The 23,544-nt window shown below is 43.8% G+C and overlaps 1 long non-coding RNA gene across 1 annotated transcript in view; it reads left to right on the forward strand.

The window, feature by feature from the left end:
* The window catches only part of LOC116747692, a 48,857-nt gene that overhangs the window by 11,853 nt on the left and 13,460 nt on the right, over positions 1-23,544 (forward strand). Inside the window, exons 5-6 of the long non-coding RNA XR_004348102.1 lie at positions 49-123; positions 10,117-10,181. This is a non-coding gene — a long non-coding RNA (uncharacterized LOC116747692). The remainder of the gene's footprint in view (positions 1-48; positions 124-10,116; positions 10,182-23,544) is intronic.

Consider the following 23,544-nt stretch of genomic DNA (forward strand, 5'->3'; position numbering starts at 1 on the left):
CCTCTCTGGAGTAGGGTAATTACCTAAATCTCGATTTCCCTCCCCCAGATTGGAGGCTCCTGGGCTGGAGAGGGACAGAAGAGATCCTAGCATGGAGCTCTGCGGAGTACGTGCTTGAGAAATGTGAGTTGAATCGTTTTCTATCGAATTTATGCACAACGTATAGGAATCTTGCCAGTGAAAGGTGTAGGAAAGAGCTAGTTTTCCCCACCCCAGGGGTCACAGATTCATGTGGTTACAGGTGCCCGGCACAGGTCACATAAATAACTGGAGAGGTCAAGCTCTGTTGAGAGAGGAAGCAGCCCCTTCTTAGCTCAAGCCACTTAACCATAAGGAAACACGGATCCAGTGTTGCCAAGTCTTCCAATTATTCAAGAGAAGGCAGAGATAGGGATTTTTAAATGTGCAATCTCCCAAGTTATAGTTATTGGTAACTAGAGACATTTTAGCCTTTTATTGTAAAATTGAAAAAAGGAAACTACAAAAACCCACAAACATAGAGTTTAATGCGTTATTATGAGGCAAACATCCAACTCTTCTAATGGAAACTCAGGTCAAGAAATAGAACTTGGCCACCTACCCCAGGAGCCTACCTGGGCTCCATTCCAGTCTCAGCACCCCCAAATGAACCCCTTCTGTACATTTATACGAATAATTTGCTTTCATTTTCTTATGGTTTTAGCATTTGGGTGTGCACCCCCAGGTGCTATACTCTAACTGAACGCAAATTGAGTCTGAGTCATTTTTTAAAACTTGTGTCTTTTCATCTGCAGATCCCCCCTCTGGCGCTTCCCTTTCCTTACAATTTCTTTTTGTTGAAGTACCTGGGGTATTTGACTTGTAAAGTTTCTCACAGTCTGGATTTGTTTACTGAATGGTGCAGCTCATCATGTGGTCTGCACTTCCTGTACTTTGACATCTAGATCCACAACTTGTTCATTAATTAAAACATTGTTTTCAATTGCGAGTGTCATCCACTGGCAGCAGCTTATCTCTGCATCCTCTACCTTGCTCTGTCTCCTTGTTTGTTTCTCTCGCTACTTACTTGGCCCTGACTGTGAATAGTCAATCAACTTCTTTGCCACTTTCCATGTTGGGAGGATGGAGATGTATTCTGATCTAATAGAATCAAAGTCTTCATAATTATCACATTGCTGACCATAAACGTTGGGTGTTGTGGCTCCTTGGATCCTATAACGTGGGCCACGTAGGGATGCTTTAAAAGGACAAAACCAGGCATCCTCCCAGAGACTGATTTGTTGCCTTTTCAGCCAGATGGTTCACCAGGTGGGTTGCAGCCAAGTCACTAGTCTTTCCCTCACCAGACGACAGGATTTCCTCTGACCACGGCACCTGCTAGTTTAAAAGGGAAGTCTAGAACCACTTCCCACACGGGGGAGGGGGGTGGAGGCTGGGTGTGTGTGTGTAACTCTGCAGGTGCCAAAAGTCAGCAGAGTTCTAAAGGCAAGTAACCCATGTCTTCCATGGGGGTACAAAGGGGTAAAAGAAAACAGGATTTGCAGAGAGATTCCCCAGGATAGTAAAGCTCTGGTGAAAAAATCTATTAAGAAATCTGTAAAATCCCCTGGAAAAATACATAAGAAAGGGAGAACAGCAAAAAACAACAAAATGAGAAAGAGGAAATAAAAGGAATCTAGACAAGAGAACCAAGATGTTGACCTGTCATATATCAGAAAACATTTTCCTAGTCGATGAAAGGGCTTGGTGAACAAAGCTAAACTTGTGCATCCATGGTAATACGTGTAGTTGATTATAATTGTTTAAACCACTTAATCATTTCAGGTAGAGTTTATCCATAGTGGTAGACTGGGTAGACTGACACCCAAGTAAAACCGTTTTTGTTACAAGTCAGAGATGCATACATTTGCATCAAATGCATAAGGCATAATGGCTGTTGATTAGTGGACTAATAACCAGGCAAAAACCTGTCTCTAGGTAAGTTGACCTGAACAGCTAGTGACCTGGGAGGAATTCCCTCCCGCTGAGTGGGCATACGTGGCAGGGAATAACTCATTACACCAGTGGGTGGGCACTTCAGCTGGCCTGACCCTTTTTCTTCTCCTTTCCACCCTCTTCACTCCTTTTTTCCCTACTCTTTTGTTTCTTATTCTACCTCAAGTTCACTGTTAATTAGATAGTGAAATGTCTCATTTCTCCTAGATGGCGAGGTGAAATTTTCCTAAAAACAGAGCATTCAGTGTCTGGCAATAATTGATTTTCATCATAATGGCTCTCTAATGAACTGTTGAGTTTCAAAAGAAGTTTTCTCTGAATGAAAATTTGTCTGGTCACCATGCTTCGGGCGTGAAGAGATAACATCGTAGGGGAGAAGAGACACATCTTCCTTACAGAATAATTCCAAGTGATGTATCTAGATACTCTCCATCCAAGAGGGCAAGATTGGGCTTCCCTGGTGGCGCAGTGGTTGAGAGTCCACCTGCTGATGCAGGGGACGCGGGTTCGTGCCCCGGTCTGGGAGGATCCCACGTGCTGCGGAGCGGCTGGGCCCGTGAGCCATGGCCGCTGGGCCTGCGCGTCCGGAGCCTGTGCTCCGCAACGGGAGGGGCCACAACAGTGAGAGGCCCACGTACCGCAAAAAAAAAAAAACAAAACTGAATTGCAAGAGGGCAAGATTAATCCCTCCCCAGCTCCCACCCACACTGGGCTAGATTTAGTGACTCCTTCCAAAGAATAGAGTATGGACAGGGAAGGGAAAAACAGCAGTATTATAGTGGAGAAACCTGGCAGACAGCACCTTAACCAAGTGATGGAGGGTAACATCCTCAGTGATGTCATGTAGATATCAGGTACCTGCTGACATGTTATGCAGAGAAGGGAACTTTGGCACTTTCCCAAAATGCATAACATAACCTCAGTCTAATGAGAAAAACATCACGCAAACCCAAATGAAGGGACATTGTATAAAATTCCTGGCTGATACTACTGGAAATTGTCAAGTTCATGAAAAAATATGGAAAGATGCAGAAACTGTCAGCCCAGAGGAGACTAAGAAGACTTGATGATGAAACGCAATGTGGAATCCTGGATTGAATTCTCAAACAGAAAGAGGACATTGAATGGAAAAACAGGTGAAATTGGAATGAAGTCTTGCTTTAGTTAACAGTAACGTAGCCTTGCTAGTTTCTTAGTTGTGACAAACAATATAAAGTTTATTGAAAGAAAGTGAACAAAAACAGCAAAAGATAACATCTTTTAATTGGCTACCAAGTATTCGACCTAGATTTTTTTTTTTTAGATTTTTAAAAAATTTATTTAATTTATTATTTTTGGCTTCGTTGCTGTGCGCGGGCTTTCTCTAGTTGCGGCGAGTGGGGGCTACTCTTCATTGCGGTGCGCGGGCTTCTCTCATTGCGGTGGCTTCTCTTGTTGCCGAGCACGGGCTCTAGAGCACGGGGCTTCAGTAGATGCGGCACGTGGGCTCAGTAGTTGTGGTTCGTGGGCTCTAAAGCACAGGCTCAGTAGTTGTGGCGCACGGGCTTAGTTTCTCCGTGGCATGTGGGATCGTCCTGCGCTCGAACCCTTGTCCCGTGCCTTGGAAGACAGATTCTTAACCACTGCACCACCAGGGAAGCCCTAGATTTGTTTTTAACATTTCAGTACTCCTCATATCTTGTTAGTACACGGACCATCTGTTAACATAATGAAGTGTTCTGTTTGTAACAGCTTATGACAGGCTGCTTGGTGTATAAAGCAGCTAAAATCAAGGCTCTTGATTTGACATGACAGCTTAATTCTGTGTATTTCTGTAGATGTGGTCTCGGTCCTATCTTTGTCTAGAGAGATCTTGGGCAAATGTATGCTGTTTGAATCAGGATGGGTAAAATATTCAGTGTGGTTACCTCCACCCCCAGAAAATAACTGAAAACACGTGGTCTCTGGAAGGTGAGCCAGCAGTGCCATCTTTCCATATGAAGACCTGCTTGACTATAATTAAAACTTTCATTTGACTATTAAAATTAAAGAACAGCTATAAATTAAAGTAACAATATTAAAACCTCCGGGGGGTAAGTCTAAAACTCCTCTTTAATTAGAGAGCTACAAAACCTAAGGAACACTAATTCTTTTCGGCATCAAGGTCTCATCTTACAAAGAAGCTGGTATTTTGTAAATCACAGCTCTTCCAGGGCTGAGGACAAATTTTGGTTCTTGCTTGGGATTACTGCCTGAAAGATTTTGCCCTTTAAGAACTAGGCTATAAGTTAGAGAATACTAATTTCTTATCCTGATTGGACATATGAGAATCTGGGTGGTCTTGGTCATGTCATGACTTTTCTAGATTAGAGTTTCCATAGTTCTATAGTTAGATGTTGGGTTATTAATTTTATTTGACTGTTGTAGCTCAAAAAGTTTGTAATTTTTATTGCAATAATGAAAATTGTAGCCCTTCTCCTTAAAAACGGAAGGCATTAGTAATAGGTGGTGGATTCGGTTTTTAATTGTATATTCTTCTTTGTACTTTTCTGTATTTTTCACATGTGTGTATCTGTAGTCATATAAACAGAAAACTGTATTTGAAAGCACTGTAAGGACATATACTAGTAGATTTTTCATTAAGACTTACTGAGTTTAAGATATTGTGCTCAGGTGGGCCTTAATCCTTCACTTTAATGACAGTTTTGCCAGGACAATCTGAAAGTTGAACTTGGCTTTCAGTTCATCCCCGGACTGCCCTTCTCCATTTGCCAGTCTTAATATTTGTGCTTTTTGTTTATGGATCTTATTCCTCAGTTTTTATCTTTTTTTTTCCCATTGGATTAAAACAAACAATGAGCTTTAAAAAGAACACTCCTCGGGGGTCTCAGGCGGTCACAGGAGAGAATCCAGGTCCTGCTTGGAGTCAAGGTGAGAGCACTGAGCGAGGGGAACCTGGATCCCAGAACAGAGTTGGCCCTTGGAGACCATAGGGCAGGATGAACACGTGCAGCACTTCCTGACATCCGGGTCTCAGAGACGCTGGGGAGGGGGAGTATGGGGCGGGGTCTCAGAGAGGCTGGGGAGGGGGTATAAGGGGCGGGGTGTCTGGTGTGCACAGGAGAGAATCCCAGGTCCTGCGTGGAGTCAAGGTGAGGGCCCTGAGGGAGGACTGAGGGGAGCCTGGACCCCAGAACAGAGTTGGCCCTGGGTGGCCATAGGGCGGGATGAGCACGTGCAGCACTTCCTGACATCCGGGTCACAGAGACGCTGGGGAGTGGGTATAAGGGGCGGGATCTCAGGCCGGCACAGGAGAGAATCCCAGGTCCTGTGTGGAGTCAGGGTGAGAGCACGGAGGGAGGACTGAGGGAAAACTAGGCGCCAGAACAGAGTTGGCCCTTGGAGGCCATAGGGCGTGGTGAGCACATGCAGCACTTCCTGACATCCGGGTCTCAGAGACGCTGGAGCGGGGGAGTAAGGGGCGGGGCCTCAGAGAGGCTGGGGAGGGGGTATAAGGGGCGGGGTGTCTGGTGTGCACGGGAGAGAATCCCAGGTCTTGCTTGGAGTCAGGTTGAGAGCACTGAGGGAGGACTGAGGGGAGCCTGGACCCCAGAACAGAGTTGGCCCTGGGAGGCCATAGGGCGGGATGAGCACGTGCAGCACTTCCTGACATCCGGGTCTCAGAGACGCTGGGGAGGGGGAGTATGGGGCGGGGTCTCAGCGAGGCTGGAGAGGCGGTATAAGGGTTGGGGTGTCTGGTGGGCCCGAGAGAGAATGCTAGGTCCTGCGTGGAGTCAAGGTGAGTGCCCTGAGCGAGGACTGAGGGGAACCTGGACCCCAAAACAGAGTTGGCCCTGGGAGGCCATAGGGCGGAATGAGCACTTGCAGCACTTCCTGACATCCGGGTCTCAGAGACGCTGGGGAGTGGGTATAAGGGGCGGGGTGTCTGGTGTGCACAGGAGAGAATCCCAGGTCCTGCTTGGAATCAGGGTGAGAGCACGGAGGGAGGACTGAGGGAAAACTAGGCGCCTGAACAGAGTTGGCCCTTGGAGGCCATAGGGCGTGGTGAGCACATGCAGCACTTCCTGACATCCGGGTCTCAGAGACGCTGGAGCGGGGGAGTAAGGGGCGGGGCCTCAGAGAGGCTGGGGAGGGGGGTATAAGGGACGGGGTCTCAGGCGGGCACAGGAGAGAATCCCAGGTCCTGCGTGGAGTCAAGGTGAGGGCCCTGAGGGAGGACTGAGGGGAGCCTGGACCCCAGAACAGAGTTGGCCTTGGGTGGCCATAGGGCGGGATGAGCACGTGCAGCACTTCGTGACATCCGGGTCACAGAGACGCTGGGGAGGGGGAGTATGGGGCGGGGTCTCAGAGAGGCTGGGGAGGGGGTATAAGGGGCATGATCTCAGGCGGGCACAGGAGAGAATCCCAGGTCCTGCTTGGAGTCAGGGTGAGAGCACTGAGGGAGGACTGAGGGGAACCTGGATCCCAGAACAGAGTTGGCCCTTGGAGGCCATAGGGAAGAATTAAAAAAAAAAAAAAAGAACACTCCTCATGGTAGATATCTCCAGAGAGCTTATATTTACTCTAAACTGAGTTTTGCCAGACCGTCCAAGTGGATACTCCTGGTTTTTCCTTACCCATCAACACATTACACTGTAGAGGATACAGTGGCATAAAATTGGTGTAATGCAGCAAAACTCTGATATGCAAACAGGACAACACAAAATCATGAGAATAGTTTTCTATCTAGTTCTAGAAAAATGATTCATATTTTTCCTCCCTTCTTTCTTTCGAGGTTTGTAAAAAGACAAAATTATATATATATAGTAATTCGGTGCCTAAAAGTTTGAACTCTGGAAAATGGGATTGCCACTCTCCATGTTTCCCATTGGCTAAAGAGATGCTTTCTCTAAGAATATGCAAACTCTTTAGTCCAGTCTTTTACATCTTTAAAGTTATACCTGTTTGTTTTGTAGCATAATGGCACATAATGTAGCATAAATACCTGTTTGTTTTGTAGCATGGCACTACAGTCAGCTGTATCTGAGAACAAAAGTGTATATCTCAATGTGATGAACGAGGACATAGGAAAACTTGGAGAGTTGAATGTTGTCCATGGTTATCTGAAGGTGGCAGAGATCTGGATTTGGTTGAGTCACTTCCGGTTTGATTATCTCGGCTGTTTGCCACCAATCACATTTAAGGCTTCTGCCATCACATGGTTTATTTTTCATACATGCTGATGTGTGTATGTCAAATAGTGCAAAGGACTCCATGGTAATTTTAACCTACTACCTGGGTCTTTAGTTGTGAGAACCACAAGGTACGTCCCGGTTGACTGAGTTTCTTGAATGAATGAAATGCACAACAAGTTCCCTTAGCAAAAGTAAAATCAGCCTCCCCTTTGAAGATGTGGCATGATTTGTAAACCTGACCACTATAAGGACATCTTTGCTAATTTAATACACATCTATATACTGCTGCTTTTTCATTCAGAAAATTTTCATTTCAAAGAGAGAAAAATCTTCTATAATGATTAATTCATTAACTCTGATAATATCTCTCTACATACCAGAGTCAGCAAACTCTGGCCTGAGGGCCAGATATGGCCAGCTACCCGTTTTTCTACAGCCTGAATGCTAAGGCTGGCATTTGTATTTGTAAAGGACTGGAAAACAAAAGAAGAATACTATTTCTTGGCGTGTAAAAATTACATGAAATTCACATTTCAGTGTTCATAAATCAAGTTTGATTGGCGCCCTCATTCATTTGCAGCTTGCTTCTGGCTTTCATGTTCAATGGCAGAGTTGGGTAGCTCTGACAGAGACTATATGGCCTGCAAAACAGAAAATATTTACTATGTGGCCCATTTCAGAAAACGTTTGCTGCTTCCTCTTCCAGACAAAGCTATTTTTGGAAAGAGAACTGAGGCCCAGCATGAAGTGGGTAGACATAGCAAGATCACTGCAATGAACTGGCCTGGGATGTAAACCAAACTTCTCATGTGATGTAATTTCTAGCGAAGCGTCTTGCATAAGTGGGGGAAATTAAAATCTGGAGGTGAAAGTAGAAAACAAAAATCTAAATTTTGCATAGTGGGAATGTTTGAAGGCTAGAGCCCAAGGATCGAGGGCGTATTTTATCTATTGCCAAAATGCGCTTTTTCTGGAGTAGCATGCTTCCCTTCCCGAAAGCAGAGCCAGGCAGCCCTAGGCCATCACAAACCCTTGCTGATTGATTGCTGGATGAGGGTCACGTAGCTCTGACTTTGGTCGGTGTAGGCAGTGATCAGGATGACCTTTGAATGTTTAGGGTCTCAAAGCACACATTCTTTGAGGGGGGGGCCCATAAAAAGGCTGAGTCTGTGTCCTTCCATGAATGGCCCCCTAGAAGTTCTATAGTCAGGTTCTCAAAAGCCTGCCTCTTCCTTTTATTTTGGGCAGGTTTTAGTCCATTTGTGAGGGGATAATGAAGGTTAGAATTTCAGTACTTGTTACAACCTTGTCAGTGGTGGAGGACGGACGTGGCTAAGAACAATGGTTATAATTTCTGGTTTGTGTGTGTATGTGGCTATCTAATGTTTTATTTGGGGGTAATTTCGTGTATATAATTTATAAATACATAATACATTCTTTACATATTTGTGCGATCAAACTTTTAAAAAAATTTTTTATTGAAATATAGTTGATTTACAATATTGTGTTTCAGGTGTACAGCAAAGTGATTCAGTTATACATATATGTGAATATATATATTCTTTTTAGATTCTTTTCCCTTATAGGTTATCAAACTTTTTTTTTGGTGGGCGGGGCCTTGCCGCGTGGCATGGGGGATCTTAGCTCCCCGACCAGGGATTGAACCTGTGCCCCCTGCAGTGGAAGTGTGGAGTCTGAACCACTGGACTGCCAGGGAAGCCCCAGACTTTTTATTGATAGTTTTATTTGTGTCATCAGATAATTCACATACTTGTTTTTTGCTTAATTTTCTACTGTTGTATAACAAATTACCACAGGTTTAATGGCTTAAAGCAACACATTTATCATCTCACAGTTTTTATCCATTAGGAGTCTGGGAATGGTATAGCTAGATCTTTGGCTCAGGATATCACAGAGGTGCAATCAAGGTGTCGGCTGGGGCTGTGGTCTCATCTGGAAGCTTGTGTCCCCTTCCAACTTCGAGTAGTTTGGGGGCAGAATTCTTTTCCTTGAAGCTATAAAACCCATGGTGGATTTCTTCTTCAAGGTCATCAGGAAAGAGTCTCTGACTCAGAGAAGGCCTAAGCCCTCTTTTAGAGGATGCCCAACTGATTAAGTCAGACCCACCCAGGATAATCACTCTTTTGATTACTTAGAGTTCACTGATTTGGGACCTCAATTACATTTGCAAATTCCCTTCTACCTTGCCATATGATGTCACACAATCAAGGGAGCGACATCCATTGCCTTTGTCATATAACATAACCTAATCGTGGTGTAACACCAGGGGGCTGAGATCATAGATACCATGTTAGAATTTTGGCTCTCACACCAGGCAAGGGAAGCATGACTCCAAGAGTTGGAGGGAGCCAGTTTTGAATCTTACCTCTTCCACTAACTAGCTGTGTGAATGTACAAGTAATTTAACTTCTCCGTGCCTCCGTGCTCTCAACTGTAAACTGGAGATCTTTATAGCATCATTTTAGCGTTCCAGCATCTACCACTTCAGGCTGGTGCCAGAATTCAATAAGATAATACTTACAAAGGGTCTGGAACTGTGACTGGCAAATAGCAAGTGGTGAACAGGTGTCAGATATTTTCATTCATTTTTATACATACAGACGTTCTGTTCATCCAACGGAAAAACGATATTGGACATTGCCAGAACGTGCATCACAGGATCTTCAAGAAAGCAAGACAAGAGGAAGGAATTAGGAATGCAAATTAATCCTGGTTTTATAGTAGAAAGGGCTTACTGAGAGCAAGCTAGTTCAGTAAATGGTGCTTGAAAACAAAGTGAGATAAGTCTGTGAAAGCGTCTGCACCGAATAACTGTTGCTTGAATTTAAATCTGGACAAAAGTACACGCTTAATAATTGTCTGGGGATTAATGGATGTGATTATCTTCTTTTTAAAGTCAAATCACTGCTTAACCAAATTATTTTTTTCTCTTTATTGTTACCCACAGAACTATTTGAACCTGACAAACATTTGATCTGTCCACGTGGCCCCTGCGTTCTTCCCCGATCTAAGGTAAGGTCTGTTAATATGAAACCAATAGAGAAAGTCAGAGTGTAAGAACGTTTGCCAAAGATCTTGATAAAGTATTGTGTAGCAAATGGAGAAATACAAATATCTAACCCAGGACCTGTAGTTTCTGTACTGAGTGATAATTCTCACCTACCTCCTAGTCACAAGCTAAAGGCCTGTGTTAAGCCGTTCCTCTCTGAAGGGAAGGAGAGAGAAAACAAAAACAAACTCCCCCAAACAAGGTGACCCCCCCCAGAAAAACACCACTCTCAATTTGCTCGTGTCCTTGGAAGTAAAGACAAAGAGATTCCCTTGATTACAGACTTGCTGATCTGTGGAAAATCCACAACCCCACGTTACCTTGTGCTTACAACAATGGGCAGACAGAAATCACACACTGCGGGCTTTTGTCTTCTCCTTATATTGGCTTCTTATTCTCCAGAATGGCTTCTGGTCTGGTAACAGGGAGAGGGCCTGCTGGCTGAGGAACGCTCTGCAGAGTGGCTGGTATGGCTGTGGGTGGTGCCTGGGGAGCCTGGGAAAGGAGAATTCCTGGGAACCGGGGCTGTGCTGTAGGTCCAGTAACTCAGCCATCCTGGAATTCTCGGACATGCCTGGTGCTTTGGGATCCTCGGAGCTCCTATCAGAGTGAACCGAAGAGCTAACTATTCTAAAATTTTACAGAAAAGAGAGGGGGGAGAGAGGGAGGGAAATGACATCAACATACAGCAACATTCTGAGTCTCATTGTCAAGTACTAGCAAACCATCCTAAGTAGCAGATCCAGATCTTGCTAAATTTTTCATAAAATAGGAATTATTTTAGACCGTAGGAGCAAAAGGACTATAGGATTGGTAGATCATTTATTGTCTTACTTCAGAATCTGTCTCTGTATATAATCTACTTTTATCATTAAATCACTGGAGGAACATAGAATAATGGAGGCAACCATCCAGATGTTTCCAAGCATCCAGGTGTTTGACAGTGTGGAAGTCTATGTGGACACAAAGTGTCTGGGCTTCCCATGGACTCACTGTTTATCCTTTTGATTTATTTGCTTATTTATATGTATGTATTTGGAGGGGTGGGATGGGTGGGACACGAGCAGATTTCATTCATTCACACACACTTAGGAAGCGCCTGTTATGGGGAAGACACTGAAAGACACACAAAGGAAACACAGAGGGGCTTGGGCCGTAAGAGATTTGCAGTCCTATCCCAGGGACTAGAAATCTCGTGACAAGCATCGTTCAAAGTTGTATTGACTCCCATACGCCTAACTCATCTCTGGCAAAGCTGGTCAGAACCATTCAGCGGGTTGCCGAATTCTACAAGAGAACAAGAGTGAGGTTGAACTGACTGGTCATTCAGCAGATGTGGTTAACTCGATTTCCAGTTTACCAACGGCCAAACCAAAGGCTTCTAGTAGGAGTAAGCCAGATTTCTGTCAGTCTCTTCCGTGTCTCTTGCGAGGGAAAAACTGCCATCTGGAAGGCGAAATTGCAAGCAGCCAGTCAGATGCAGTTTTCAGCTCTGAACCAAGTGTTCAGTTTCGCCCACACGTTTCCTCCGGCGTGAGTTTCTCATTCAGTGATCCCCAGCTGTATTTTTTCCCATTCAGCTCATCTCACTTTCTTTTTAGTCAGTGACAAAACAGGATAAAACACCTTTATTATTATTATCTGAAGCTCAGCATTACACCTAGGATTTATCTCTTTAAAAACTAGGAAGCCATGGCATTTATCAAAAGCAGAGAAGCGGTAGATGTGACTAGGGGTTCATATTGCCAATGGGTATTGCAAATTATACTAAGAAAATCTGAGAGTGAGTATCTTGTGTTATTAGCTTCTCAAATTTGATGACTACTATTTTATGAGTGTCTTCTTTTCCTTCTAGACATTTGTGGCATTTTTCTTAATGACCAAATACAGATATAGATATGTAATTTGTACCACCTGCAGCATTATTGTTAAGAGGAATAATCCACGTGGTACTGATGCAATTTTAGTCTTATATTTCTGGACTCTTGGAACCATTTAAGCAGCTGGCCGGTGGGTGGACTCCTTAGAGCACATTTGAAAACCTTATAGAGAGGTACATTTTACCCATGGCTGCACCATTTGGCTGTCAGAGTCCCTGGAATGTTCGGGAAAGGATGCTAAGTCAACACTCCACATGACTTAATTGGGTGTTTCCATGAAAGATATAATAAACCGTGCTTCTCTATACTGTCTGAAGATGGGTCACATGGCAGGGTCTCTGTTGACAAAGGCCGCCAGGAAGTGACTCTCTCCTCCCCAGAGACACCATTTTCAAGCTGCTCTTTTCTGCTCAGTAAAGATTAAAAAGGAAGTGAAACCTTTTGCACTCTTCTGCACTGTTGTTTTTTGGTGTGTTTTTTTTTTTTTTTCAGACAGAGCAGGAACGCCTGCTCATACATTCTTCCAAGACTTGCTAAGAAAGGCTTGAAAATAGCAGGCAAAAAGTGTCTATGTTTGCTGTCTGTTCTTTGGCTATGGAATAAAAACAAAAAAAAATGACATTGAATCTGGTGTTTGAAATGGCAGTGCTGTTGTGGCTATGATGACTGGCTTGACAAGCCCACAGTATTCTTGAAGCATGAGCCTGTCCCAGGAGCCAGCTCAGCTGTTTCTCAAGAATGAGACGGACTGGGGCCCTGCAGCAGTGTTTCCTCTTGCCGACCTTTCAGCCGCTGGGCAGAAACACATGCAAATAAAAATCAAGAACCCCAGAGAGCAAGCAAATCATTTCCAGACAGGCTGATAATGAACTTCAAGCCTTCAGCTCCAATATCACTGATTGAGATCCATTTGTTTTAGCTCTTTAATAGAATATGAGGTTAAATACACAAACCTACGTTTTTAGAATTCTCTCTTGTATTCATACCAGCGTGCGATTTTTTTTTTTTTTTAAAGACAACATAAAATAGAGTGACTTTTTAAAAATCTAGCTTTTACGTCTTAATAAAGCTGGGGGGGAAAAAACTAGCATAGCACGAGAAAATAGAAAATGCTTTCAGATTTCCTCTCCCTGATTTTGAAGGTTTTCTTTTTCTTTTTTCCTTTATTAATAAACCTTAAAGATTTAAAAATGTAAGCCAGGTGTGAGCTCTGAGGGAGAAGGTGCATTTTATTCACCTTTGTGTCCCAGACAACCAGAGATGGTGGGGTTGGTGTTTGTTGAACTCAGGAATCTTCTCCCTCCCATAACAGGGATAAGTCCCTTTTATAACTGTGAGTCTGCAGGAATCTGAGACCCAGAGTAGAGAATCTCTGCTTATTTTTCTAATCTATCTAATCTGTCCTTCGAATTCTTCTATTTTGGATAACGTTAGATTTGAATCACGAGTTCCTGGGTCCGTAGTACTGTTTGTACTCCTGAGATTACATTGAGAAGTTTACTAGACCGTGCATCTCTAGAGCCTTCCTTTTCCTTTTTTCCATGTGTCTGGAGATGTAGTGAGAAAATCTGCCTTCAGCTACCTCAGTGGTTTGGCAGCCCTGACTTCCTGTTCATCATTTGCGTTTCTATGGCCTTTAAGCTAAACGGTTCAAAAATGTAACGATCATTTCATTAAACTGTACTTCTCTGTCTCTGGAATGAATATGACAATGTTTGGGTCATTTCAGAACCGGAAAATTAAAGCCCCAAAGTTGCAAAGATTTTTCTCTCTTGTCATTGTGCGTATATATGCAGTATATGAATAAATCGTTTAGTGCTGTAAAAAAGTTTCAGATTTTTTTCCCTTTGGGTTGGAAATAAAAGCCCTTTTCAGAGACTTCGATGATTCTTCCTCCAAACCTTAGCCTTATTCACACATTCTGCTAACCAAACCGTCCTTATAAAACCAGTAGAACCCTCTACCTTTGGGATGGGGCGGGGACCACAAAGAAATTAGCTGAAGCATTCAAATTCTCCTTTTCTGGGACTTTCATCCTCATTCTCCTCTATGACAATCCCTTGATCTCTCCTCGTCCATATATATTTTTCATTTATATTGATATATTTCATTTCTATTTTCCATTTATATTGCTCTATCAGCAGTTCTGTACTTCTTAAAAAAAGCGACCCCTTTTTGGTATCCTCAAATTTTTGTGGCCTGCTGTAAGATACTATGATTATTTTTACAATTTTGAAACTTATTTAAAAAGAATCTTCTGGCTAGGGCATTGCATTCTTTTGAGTGGGAAAATACATATTTGATATTGAATCTCTCAGTCCCTGTTATAACTGTGAGCCTGCAGGAATCTGAGACCCCTAGTAGAGAATCTCTGCTTGTTTTCACTCAGCCACTTGGATGCTTCCCCGCCTTGTTTTCTAATTGCTTCTCAGCATCTCATTTCAGGGGGTGGGAATTAAGCCGTCTTTTCCTCTCACAGGCAGAGACCAGCTGTTCATGCATTGCTTGGTTCATCCTCTTGATCAACTTCTGCCTGGGAAGATTCACTGCACTGTCCCTTCAAACACATCTCTGGTTGCTGCAACTAATTTTATGTTTTAGTACAAAGTAAAGGACCTCTGACCTCCATCTAGTAAGAATCTGACCAAATGTTCGTGAATTAACAGTTTCCATCTTTGCAGACTTTGGCCTTTGAAGCTTGTTTGGCTTTCTTTTCTTACTGTTGCAGAGTCTTTCAGTTTTCTTATGAGCATAAAGGTTGCAGAGACCTATTCCCTCCTGAAAGGACCATCAGGGCTCCTTGGCTGGGTGGATGAAGGGTCCAGGCCTGACCCGTGGGCTGCTGGAATAGTCATGTGAAAAAAAAAAAAAAAAAAGGCCCCATCAACCACTTTTTCCACCTGTTCTTTAGTCTCGCTTGAAAATCGTTTGTTTCTAATGTCTTTTCATCACAGTTTTTACAGTCATCTTGTCAACAAGTTATCCTAAAAATTGTTGAAAAGGCCCCATCCATTCTCAGCACAGAAGCTCCCCTTTGGATTCCTTTGTGACTGTTATTTGGCTCTTAACATGTGGCTGGTATGAACTTGTTTGGAAAATCCCGACCCACTAGAGTCACCGAGGCCTTCCTCATGGGATGGTTTCTCGGGACTTCTTCATCTAATTGGCAATGACCCCAGAACCTTACCTCTACCAAGAAAATGTCCCAGTTAACCCAGCTCCCAAGGCTCCTCAGTACTTCACTTCTCTAGGTTGCTTGATGTTGAACGTAAGTCACCTGAACTGCGGTTGCATAGAATTGGTTGGGAGTCACACAGATCTCTCTGTATAAGGACTACTAAGAACTCTTCACTAGGTCTAGATCCTGGCTTATGTTGCCTTCTTTGAAAATAGGTAGAGATGCTCTTTCATATTAAGTAGTGTGTGGGGACTTGCCATTGGCTTCAAGGTTTTTTTTTAATTGCATGGTTCTCTGATCTTGTTGGGGAACAGGAGACCAAATAGATCTAGATTAGGGCACCCAACTGCAGTCAAGATGTATGGGTCTGCTCTTGGCTTCTAATTCGCCATGTGACTTTGGGCGGGTCCCTCTCTCTGGCTTTGAGTTTCTCATTTGTAGAACGATGGAATTGGATCAGGGTCTTTCCACCTCTAAAGGTCTGTGATTCATAGGCGAGCCACAGTATCATGGGTTCCAGCACAGCACCCCACAGCCTTCTCGCTCACCCTTCCTGGCACACACGCACATCTCCCTGTAGGACTCCCTAGTTTTTAAAGAAGGGCAAATGGAAAAGGAGACCTGAAACCCACGTAGTTTCAGTTCTGACTTAGTGAGTTTTGAATTTAAATGCTTTCGCATATGAAACAGTGAGTGGGCAGAAGAATCCTACAAAAAGAGCGCCCTGAGGTTGGATGAGCAATGCACAACCCCTTTCTTTGGTGGTTCTCTTTTGGAACAAAACACATCATTGCTCAAAGCCAGAAGAGAAAAAATAAGAATAAGTGGAGGCATTGTTGAACAAAGAGAAATAGAACATGGTGGCCTGTGTATCCACGTAGGCTCTTGGCAAACCTACCTACTTCTATTTTTTTTTTTTGCTTTGTCATATTCCCTTTCTTTTTTTAAAAATTGAATTGTAGATGATTTACAGTGTTGTGTTAGTTTCAAGTGTACAGCAAAGTGATTCAATTATACATATGTACATATATATATTCTCTTTCAGATTCTTTTCCCTTATAGGTTATTATAAAATATTGAGTGTAGTTCCCTGTGCTATACAGTAGGTCCTTGTTGGTTACCTATTTTATATATAGTAGTGTGTATCTGTTAATCCCAAACTCCTAATTTACCCCTTCCCACCTTTCCCCTTTGGTAACTATAAGTTTGTTCTCTATGTCTGTGGGTCTATTTCTGTTTTGTATATAAGTTCATTTGTATCATTTTATTTTAGATTCCACATAGAAGCAATATCATATGATATTTGTCTTTGTCTGGCTTACTTTACTTAGTATGATCATCTCTAGGTCCATCCATGTTGCTGCAAATGGCATTATTTCATTCTTTTTTATGGCTGAGTAATATTCTATTGTATATATGTACCACATCTTCTTTATCCATTCATCTGTTGGTGGACATTTACAACTTACCTACTTCTAATGCTGCCACATCTGCCTGTATCAGGATGAGTTCTGGGCCTCAAGATTTGAAAACACAAAACAAAATAAACAAATTAAAAAAAACAGTGCTAAAAGGGAAAACTGTCGGGACTGATGTTACGTGCAATAGCATCTTCCAGGTAGCTCTGTGGGATGAGTAACACTTGGGTTGGGCAGTGTGACAATGCTGGGACCAAGAATGGTGGACGATGGTGCATCACCATTGCTTCCTACAGATTCCGACCAAGGCAGAGATCCCTGTCATTAAGGGGTGTGAGTACACGGCCTGCAAATAGTATGTTTGGCAACTTTTAAATTCATTTGAGTCCAGACCGACAAATGTGTTCTAGGCAAGTGATTGCATGATTTTCCACAGGATTTTGTCACACCAGCCCGTAAATGAAATACAAAAACCGATCAGGGAATGAGGGAGGTCTGAAATGTGCTTGGGAGTGTGAAGAGAAGATGGAGGGGAATGCTAAGGGTTTAAACAGGAAGAACTAATGAGGAAAACATATGACTCTACTACAGGGGAATTTTTCCTCTTTTGGCCATTCCTGACTTTCCATAGTAGTCACCATTCATCTCAAGCTAGTCCTCTGATACTTTTGCATCCTAGAAAAATGAAGAGTCTATAAAAGACAACATCTTGTAGGCCTGGTGTGTTTGTAACTGCCTTTTTGAAAGATGTTACTGATCTGCCCATGAGTGCCTTTCCAAGCTTTCATTGGATTTTTCGTGGGAAGGGAAAATTAGTTTTCCTGTTGAAATACTGGACCCCAAGGAGAAGACCTCCTTTTCTGTGAGCGATGAATAAGGAGAGCGGATATGATGTGTTCAACAGTTTTTTTTTTTAATTGAAGTGTGATTTACAATGAAGTGATTTACAGTGTTGAAGTGTGATTTACAATGTTGTGTTAGTTTCAGGTGTACAGCAAAGTGATTCAGTTTTAAATACATATCTATATAGATATATAGGTATACACATATGTATATTCTTTTTCAGATTCTTTTGTCTTATAGGTTATTACAAAATATTGAGTAGAGTTCCCTGTGCTATACAGAAGTCCTTGTTGTTTATGTCTTTTATATGTAGTAGTGTGTATATGTTAATCCCAAACTCCTGATTTACCCCTCCCCTTTCCCCTTTGGTAACCATAATTTTGTTTTCTACCTCTGTGGGTCTCTTTCTGTTTTGTATATAAGTTCATTTGCATCATTCTTTTAGATTCCACATATAAGCGATATCATATGATATTTGTCTTTGTCTGACTTCGCTCAGTATGATCATCTCTGGGTCTAACCATGTTGCTGCAAATGGCATTATTTCATTCTTTTTTATGGCTGAGTAATATTCCATTGTGTATATGTACCACATACTTATCCATTCATCTGTCAATGGACACTTAGGTTGCTTCCATGTCTTGGCTATTGTGAATAGTGCTGCAGTGAACATAGGGGTGCATGTATCCTTTTGAATTATGGTTTCCTTTTGATATATGGCCAGGAGTGGGATTGCTGGATCATAACGGTAACTCTATTTTTAGTTTGTTTTTTTTTTTCGGTACGTGGGCCTCTCACTGTTGTGGCCTCTCGCATTGCAGAGGACAGGCTCCGGACACACAGGCTCAGTGGCCATGGCTCACGGGCCTAGCCACTCTGCGGCATGTGGGATCTTCCCAGACCGGGGCATGAACCCGTGTCCCTTGCATCGGCAGGCGGACTCTCAACCACTGCGCCACCAGGGAAGCCCTATTTTTAGTTTTTTAAGGAACCTCCATACTGTTTTCTATAGTGGCTGCACCAATTTACATTCCCACCAACAGTGTAGGAGGGTTCCCTTTTCTCTACACCCTCTCCAGCATTTATTATTTGTAGACTTTTTGATGATGGCCATTCTGACTGGTGTGTTCAACGAAGTTTTAAAACATCGTCAGTTTTGCAAAGGTACCTAAAGAAAACATGACCTACAGATTTGTGAGTAAGGGTTCAAGGGAAGTCAGACCTTATGCAGAAAGTAACATAATGTGATGGTGTGCAGGGATGAATGAAGAGATGTAGCTAGAGAATCATGAAATAAGAACTGAAAGTAATGTTGGTTTTTCTCTTGGGCTTAGAAAGTTTGGGGAACCATTTAATAACAAATATTCATGATTCTTCTTGGTGCGTTAGAGATGGGAAAGGTTGATTCCTACAGCTTGCTGTATGCTTGGGGCTTTTCCAACTTTTGGAGTTAAACAGCGACTAAAATACAGAGTTCCTGCCCCAAGGGAGCTTGCATTCTAGCAAGGAGACACTGACCGCCCCCCACCCCGAAACAAAAGGAATATATAATATGCCAGGCATGTTGATAAATGCTTTGGAGAAAAGTAAAATAATGTGAAGGAGATGGAGAGAGAATGGGAGCGTGGGGATCCATGCTATTTTATTAGACACATTATGATTGTAAGAATCATTAAATCTAGTCACCATTCTACCTCTGCACAGATGAAGAAACGGGGGCACTGAGAGATGGCCCAAGGGCCCCCAGCTGGCTATGCCCCCTGGGAATAAGACCCAACTCTTGTGACCCAAGACCAGTGCTCTTCCCTTTTGCCTCCATCCTCGGCTTGCCCCCAGTTGGAAATGAGCTGCTGCCATCCGATTTTGAAGTCTTATCATTTCTTCCCTTTGCAATCAGTTTGTATTGATTTTCTTACGAGTACAAAATAAATTGTTCAACACTATTCCTGTACCAACTTGTGCCAGCAGTAATGGTACCTAAGATGTAGAAAGGGTTAATTTACCAGTTGGTGACTTCAGAGTGGTCTAGAGTTGACCTCATCAACTCTGTGGTCCTTAAGCACTCAGGACACTTCCTGCTTTAATATGCGCGAGAGTCAGCTGGGAATCTTGTGAAAATGCAGGTTCCAATTCAAGATGTCTAGCTGGGGACCGAGATTCTGCATTTCCAGCAAGCATTCTGGTGACGCTCATATTACTGGTCCATGGACCACACTTGAGTAGCGAGGGTCTAGGCGCCTCTGCTCCACTTTGCTCAGCACAACTGCAAGAGAAACCTCAGAGTCAAAGCTGGCATTTCCTTTCTTCCCTTCCCTATTGCCCTACTCCCCTCCTTTGGAAGAATCCAGCTTAAAAAAAGAAAACGTTATGGAACACCAGTGCGAAGCCTGAATTACAGTGTTAGGCACGTAATTATCTGGGCAAAAAACAGATGTTTCAGACTCGGGGTTAGCTCAGCCCGCTGCCGGGGCCACATGGTAAAGTCGCTTGATGGAAGAGCCAACCAAGGCCACACAGTTTATGCCAAGAGAAAAAGGGGTGCATGTGTCTGAAACTCGGGGAGGGGAGAAGTGAGTAAGGGTTACCGTTGCATAAATAATATAGGAAGCGTCTCCCCGCCAGATTGCAAGCTGAGACTCCTGCGTGCTAATCTCGGGTGCAAGGGTGACTCGGTCTGCGTCTGCAAATGAAAGCTTGCATCCTTGGCTGGGAAATAATAATAGGAAAAAGCCTGCCCCATGCTGGAGCTTTTCCTCTGTGAGGGGCTGCCGCTATCCACTGTAAAGATCCTTTGATTGAGCCATCCTGAAGGAAGGCGCAAGCGTGAACCGGGACTTGATTTGGGAAAGGTGGCAGAAACAGTCTGTAGAGAGCAGGATTCTTTATTTTTTTAATTAAAAAAAATTTTTTTAAACATCTTTATTGGAGTATAATTGCTTTATAATGTTGTGTTAGTTTCTGCTGTACATCAAAGTGAATCAGCTCTACATATACATACATCCCCATATCTCCTCCCGCTTGTGTCTCCCTCCCACCCTCCCTATCCCACCCCTCTAGGTGGTCACAAAGCACCGAGCTGATCTCCCTGTGCTATGCGGCTGCTTCCCACTAGCTATCTATTTTACGTTTGGTAGTGTATATATGTCCATGCCGCTCTCTCACTTTGTCACAGCTTACCCTTCCCCCTCCCCATATCCTCAAGTCCATTCTCTACGTCTGCGTCTTTATTCCTGTCCTGCTTCTAGGTTCATTGGAACCTTTTTTTTTTTTTAGATTCCATATATATGTGTTCTTCCATATGGTATTTGTTTTTCTCTTTCTGACTTATTTCACTCTGTATGACAGGCTCTAGGTCCATCCACCTCACTACAACTAACTCAATTTCGTTCCTTTTTATGGCTGAGTAATATTCCATTGTATATATGTGCCACATCTTCTTTATCTATTCGTCTGTCGGTGGACGCTTAGGTTGCTTCTGTGTCCTGGCTATCGTCAATAGTGCGAGAGCAGAATTCTTGCAAAACCCGCCTTCTGTGGCTCTTTACAGAGCCTACAGTAGCACCTGCTTGCTACCCGCCACGGCAAGTCTTTTGTCCACCACCTGGGCTGGCCCTGCGCGTATGAACGCGTGTTCTGGGGCCCCAGAGGGCAGCTCAGGAGGGAAAGGCCAGCCCCTGTCCCCCCACCGTGACCTGGCTGAGCTAGGGAGAACTAAGCCCCCAATTGCGAGCTCAGTTGCTTCTCAGAGGAAAATGGTGTAACAGTCATGATAAGAAAAAATTGAATTCACATCTCTAAGTGGGCAAAGGCTAAACAGTTCCCATTATTCTTGGGGAGGCAAAAGCAGTTCTGGCGCGCCTAGGGTTTCACAGCTCCGTGGGGCGTCATCTCAGTCTGAGACTTTGGGCCATTTAGTCTGTGTTCAGTAAGATCTGGCGGAGGTTGTGAGGATGGGGTGACGAGTGGGTGACAGATAGCTGACTTTGGATTTCTCGGCGTTTGCCAGAATCTCAGAGGCTGCCTTACTCCTTCTGTAGTTAAGACTGGTTTCGCTGGGATGATGATCGCTCCCCAGAGGACAGTTGGACTCTCCCTGACCCTCTCAGGAAGGACAAATGGAATGCTCTGAGTCCCCAGGAAATGGCCCGGAAGGTTGGACTTCATTCTGGGAATTTTCACTGGTCTCTTTTGTTTGAAGTTGAGCTAAAGGGGTGGCAAGTAGAGGTGCACTTCTCTTATCAGTTACTAGAATGTTTTCTACCAGCTGGATAAGCCACCCAGGGAAACAAATGCTAGTTTCCTGGTCAATATTAGGTCCAGTCTGTGACAGCCTCCCAGCCTTGGGGAAGGGAATAGTGAAGGCAAACGCCCTTTTCTCTGTCACCAAATCTCGGTCCATTGCAGTGTCTCAAGGATGAGGCTGTGAGGCAACCTAGCTATCGCAGGCCTGGCTTTTCTGCGTGAGACTGTGATCTCGGCTTCGCAAATGCCAACTGTTTCCAGAGGGAGATTCTGGGAAGTCCAAGGAAAAAAAAAACCTTTTAGTTCCAATGACCCTTCTCACCATCACTTTGAATGGCTAAATCTTTTGTACTTTGAATTGTCCACATTTCCAGATGTGGCATATTGAGCGGACACCCACTGATAGGGCCACTCTATACCTCTACCCAGTGAGCCAGGCCCCAGGAGGGGGGTGAAGCAGGGAGGGGCCGGGAAAAGTTCAGTCCATTTTTCTTATTGTACCACTGATCTTACAATGTCGCCATGCCCTTAAAGCCAGTGAGCATACTTGTTTTTGTTTGAGTAAACTTTTTGCTCTGGGATTAAATTTGCAGAAAAGTTGCAAAGATAGTACAGAGAGTTCCCATATACCCCTCATCCACCTTCCCCTAATGTTAACATTTGACATTTCCAACTGTTTGTCAAAACAAACTGATATTGGGGCAATGCTATTAACTAAACACCAGACTTTATTTGGGTTTCATCAGCTTTCCCATTAATGTGCTTTTTCTATCCCAGGAGTCAATCCGGGGTATAATATTGCATTTGGTAGCTTTTTTCTAGCAAACCTCCACTTGCACAAATGTAGCTGATCTTTCACCAGCCTCCCTGAGCACCCGTTCTGTGCAGGACCCTGGCTGGATTCTGAGAGGCAGAGATGAAATGTCCTCAGGCAGTCGCTGTCTGGCTGTCGAGGCTGATGTTCACATACCACCATGGGATGCTCACAACCAGTGTGCTTCGCAAATAGAGCCTCTGGGTTGCAGAGCAGAGGTATCGGTGAGGATAAATGTACTATGCGCCCGGGAACGTCAGAAGTCATGCCTAGCTAGCGAGTGGGCTGGGAGGGGGGTCTGGGAAGGTGATAAACAGGGTTCTGCCCAATTTGACTTCAGTAGGAAAGAGAAAATACTGCGGGGTGCTGAGCTAATCATTGCCCCGTTCTAAGCATCTATATTGCCAATGTCCTGGTCTCCAAAAACAATGAAACGAAGTACCCTAATACTGGGAGAATGTGTGTGTGTGTGTGTGTGTGTGTGTGTGTGTGTGTGTGTGTGTGTGTATGATTTCAAGCAGGGCTCATTAGGAAGAAACTCCACCAATCTTTCTTTTCTTTAGCTACATGGTAGCTGGTTGAACTATTTGATTTTATAGCAAAGAACTCACAAAAAAAGTGCCTTTATCCCCAGGCTGAAAGCACAAGAAAACACCCCAAAACCTGTACCATGTCAGCGCCCAGATAGAAAATCATTCACTTTCAGTGTTGGTTATTCGTTTTGTTGGTGGGAATCATCTCCCCTCTTCTCTCACACTAGCAGTGCTGACTCTTATCCAGGCAGAGGCTTGACTAGTGGGGCGAGGACCCACTTCCTCCATTGAAACCAAATGACTGCAGGGAAGCGGGGCAGCTGAGTGACACACGGCCTCAGTTTGGTCCCCAGAGATGATCCTGGGGTGTCTCAGGGAGAGAGACCCAACACTGTTGAAAGCAGTGCTCTGTCTCCAA

The sequence above is a fragment of the Phocoena sinus genome, chromosome X, assembly GCF_008692025.1.
Source record: "Phocoena sinus isolate mPhoSin1 chromosome X, mPhoSin1.pri, whole genome shotgun sequence".
NCBI classification, from domain to species: Eukaryota; Metazoa; Chordata; class Mammalia; order Artiodactyla; family Phocoenidae; genus Phocoena; species Phocoena sinus.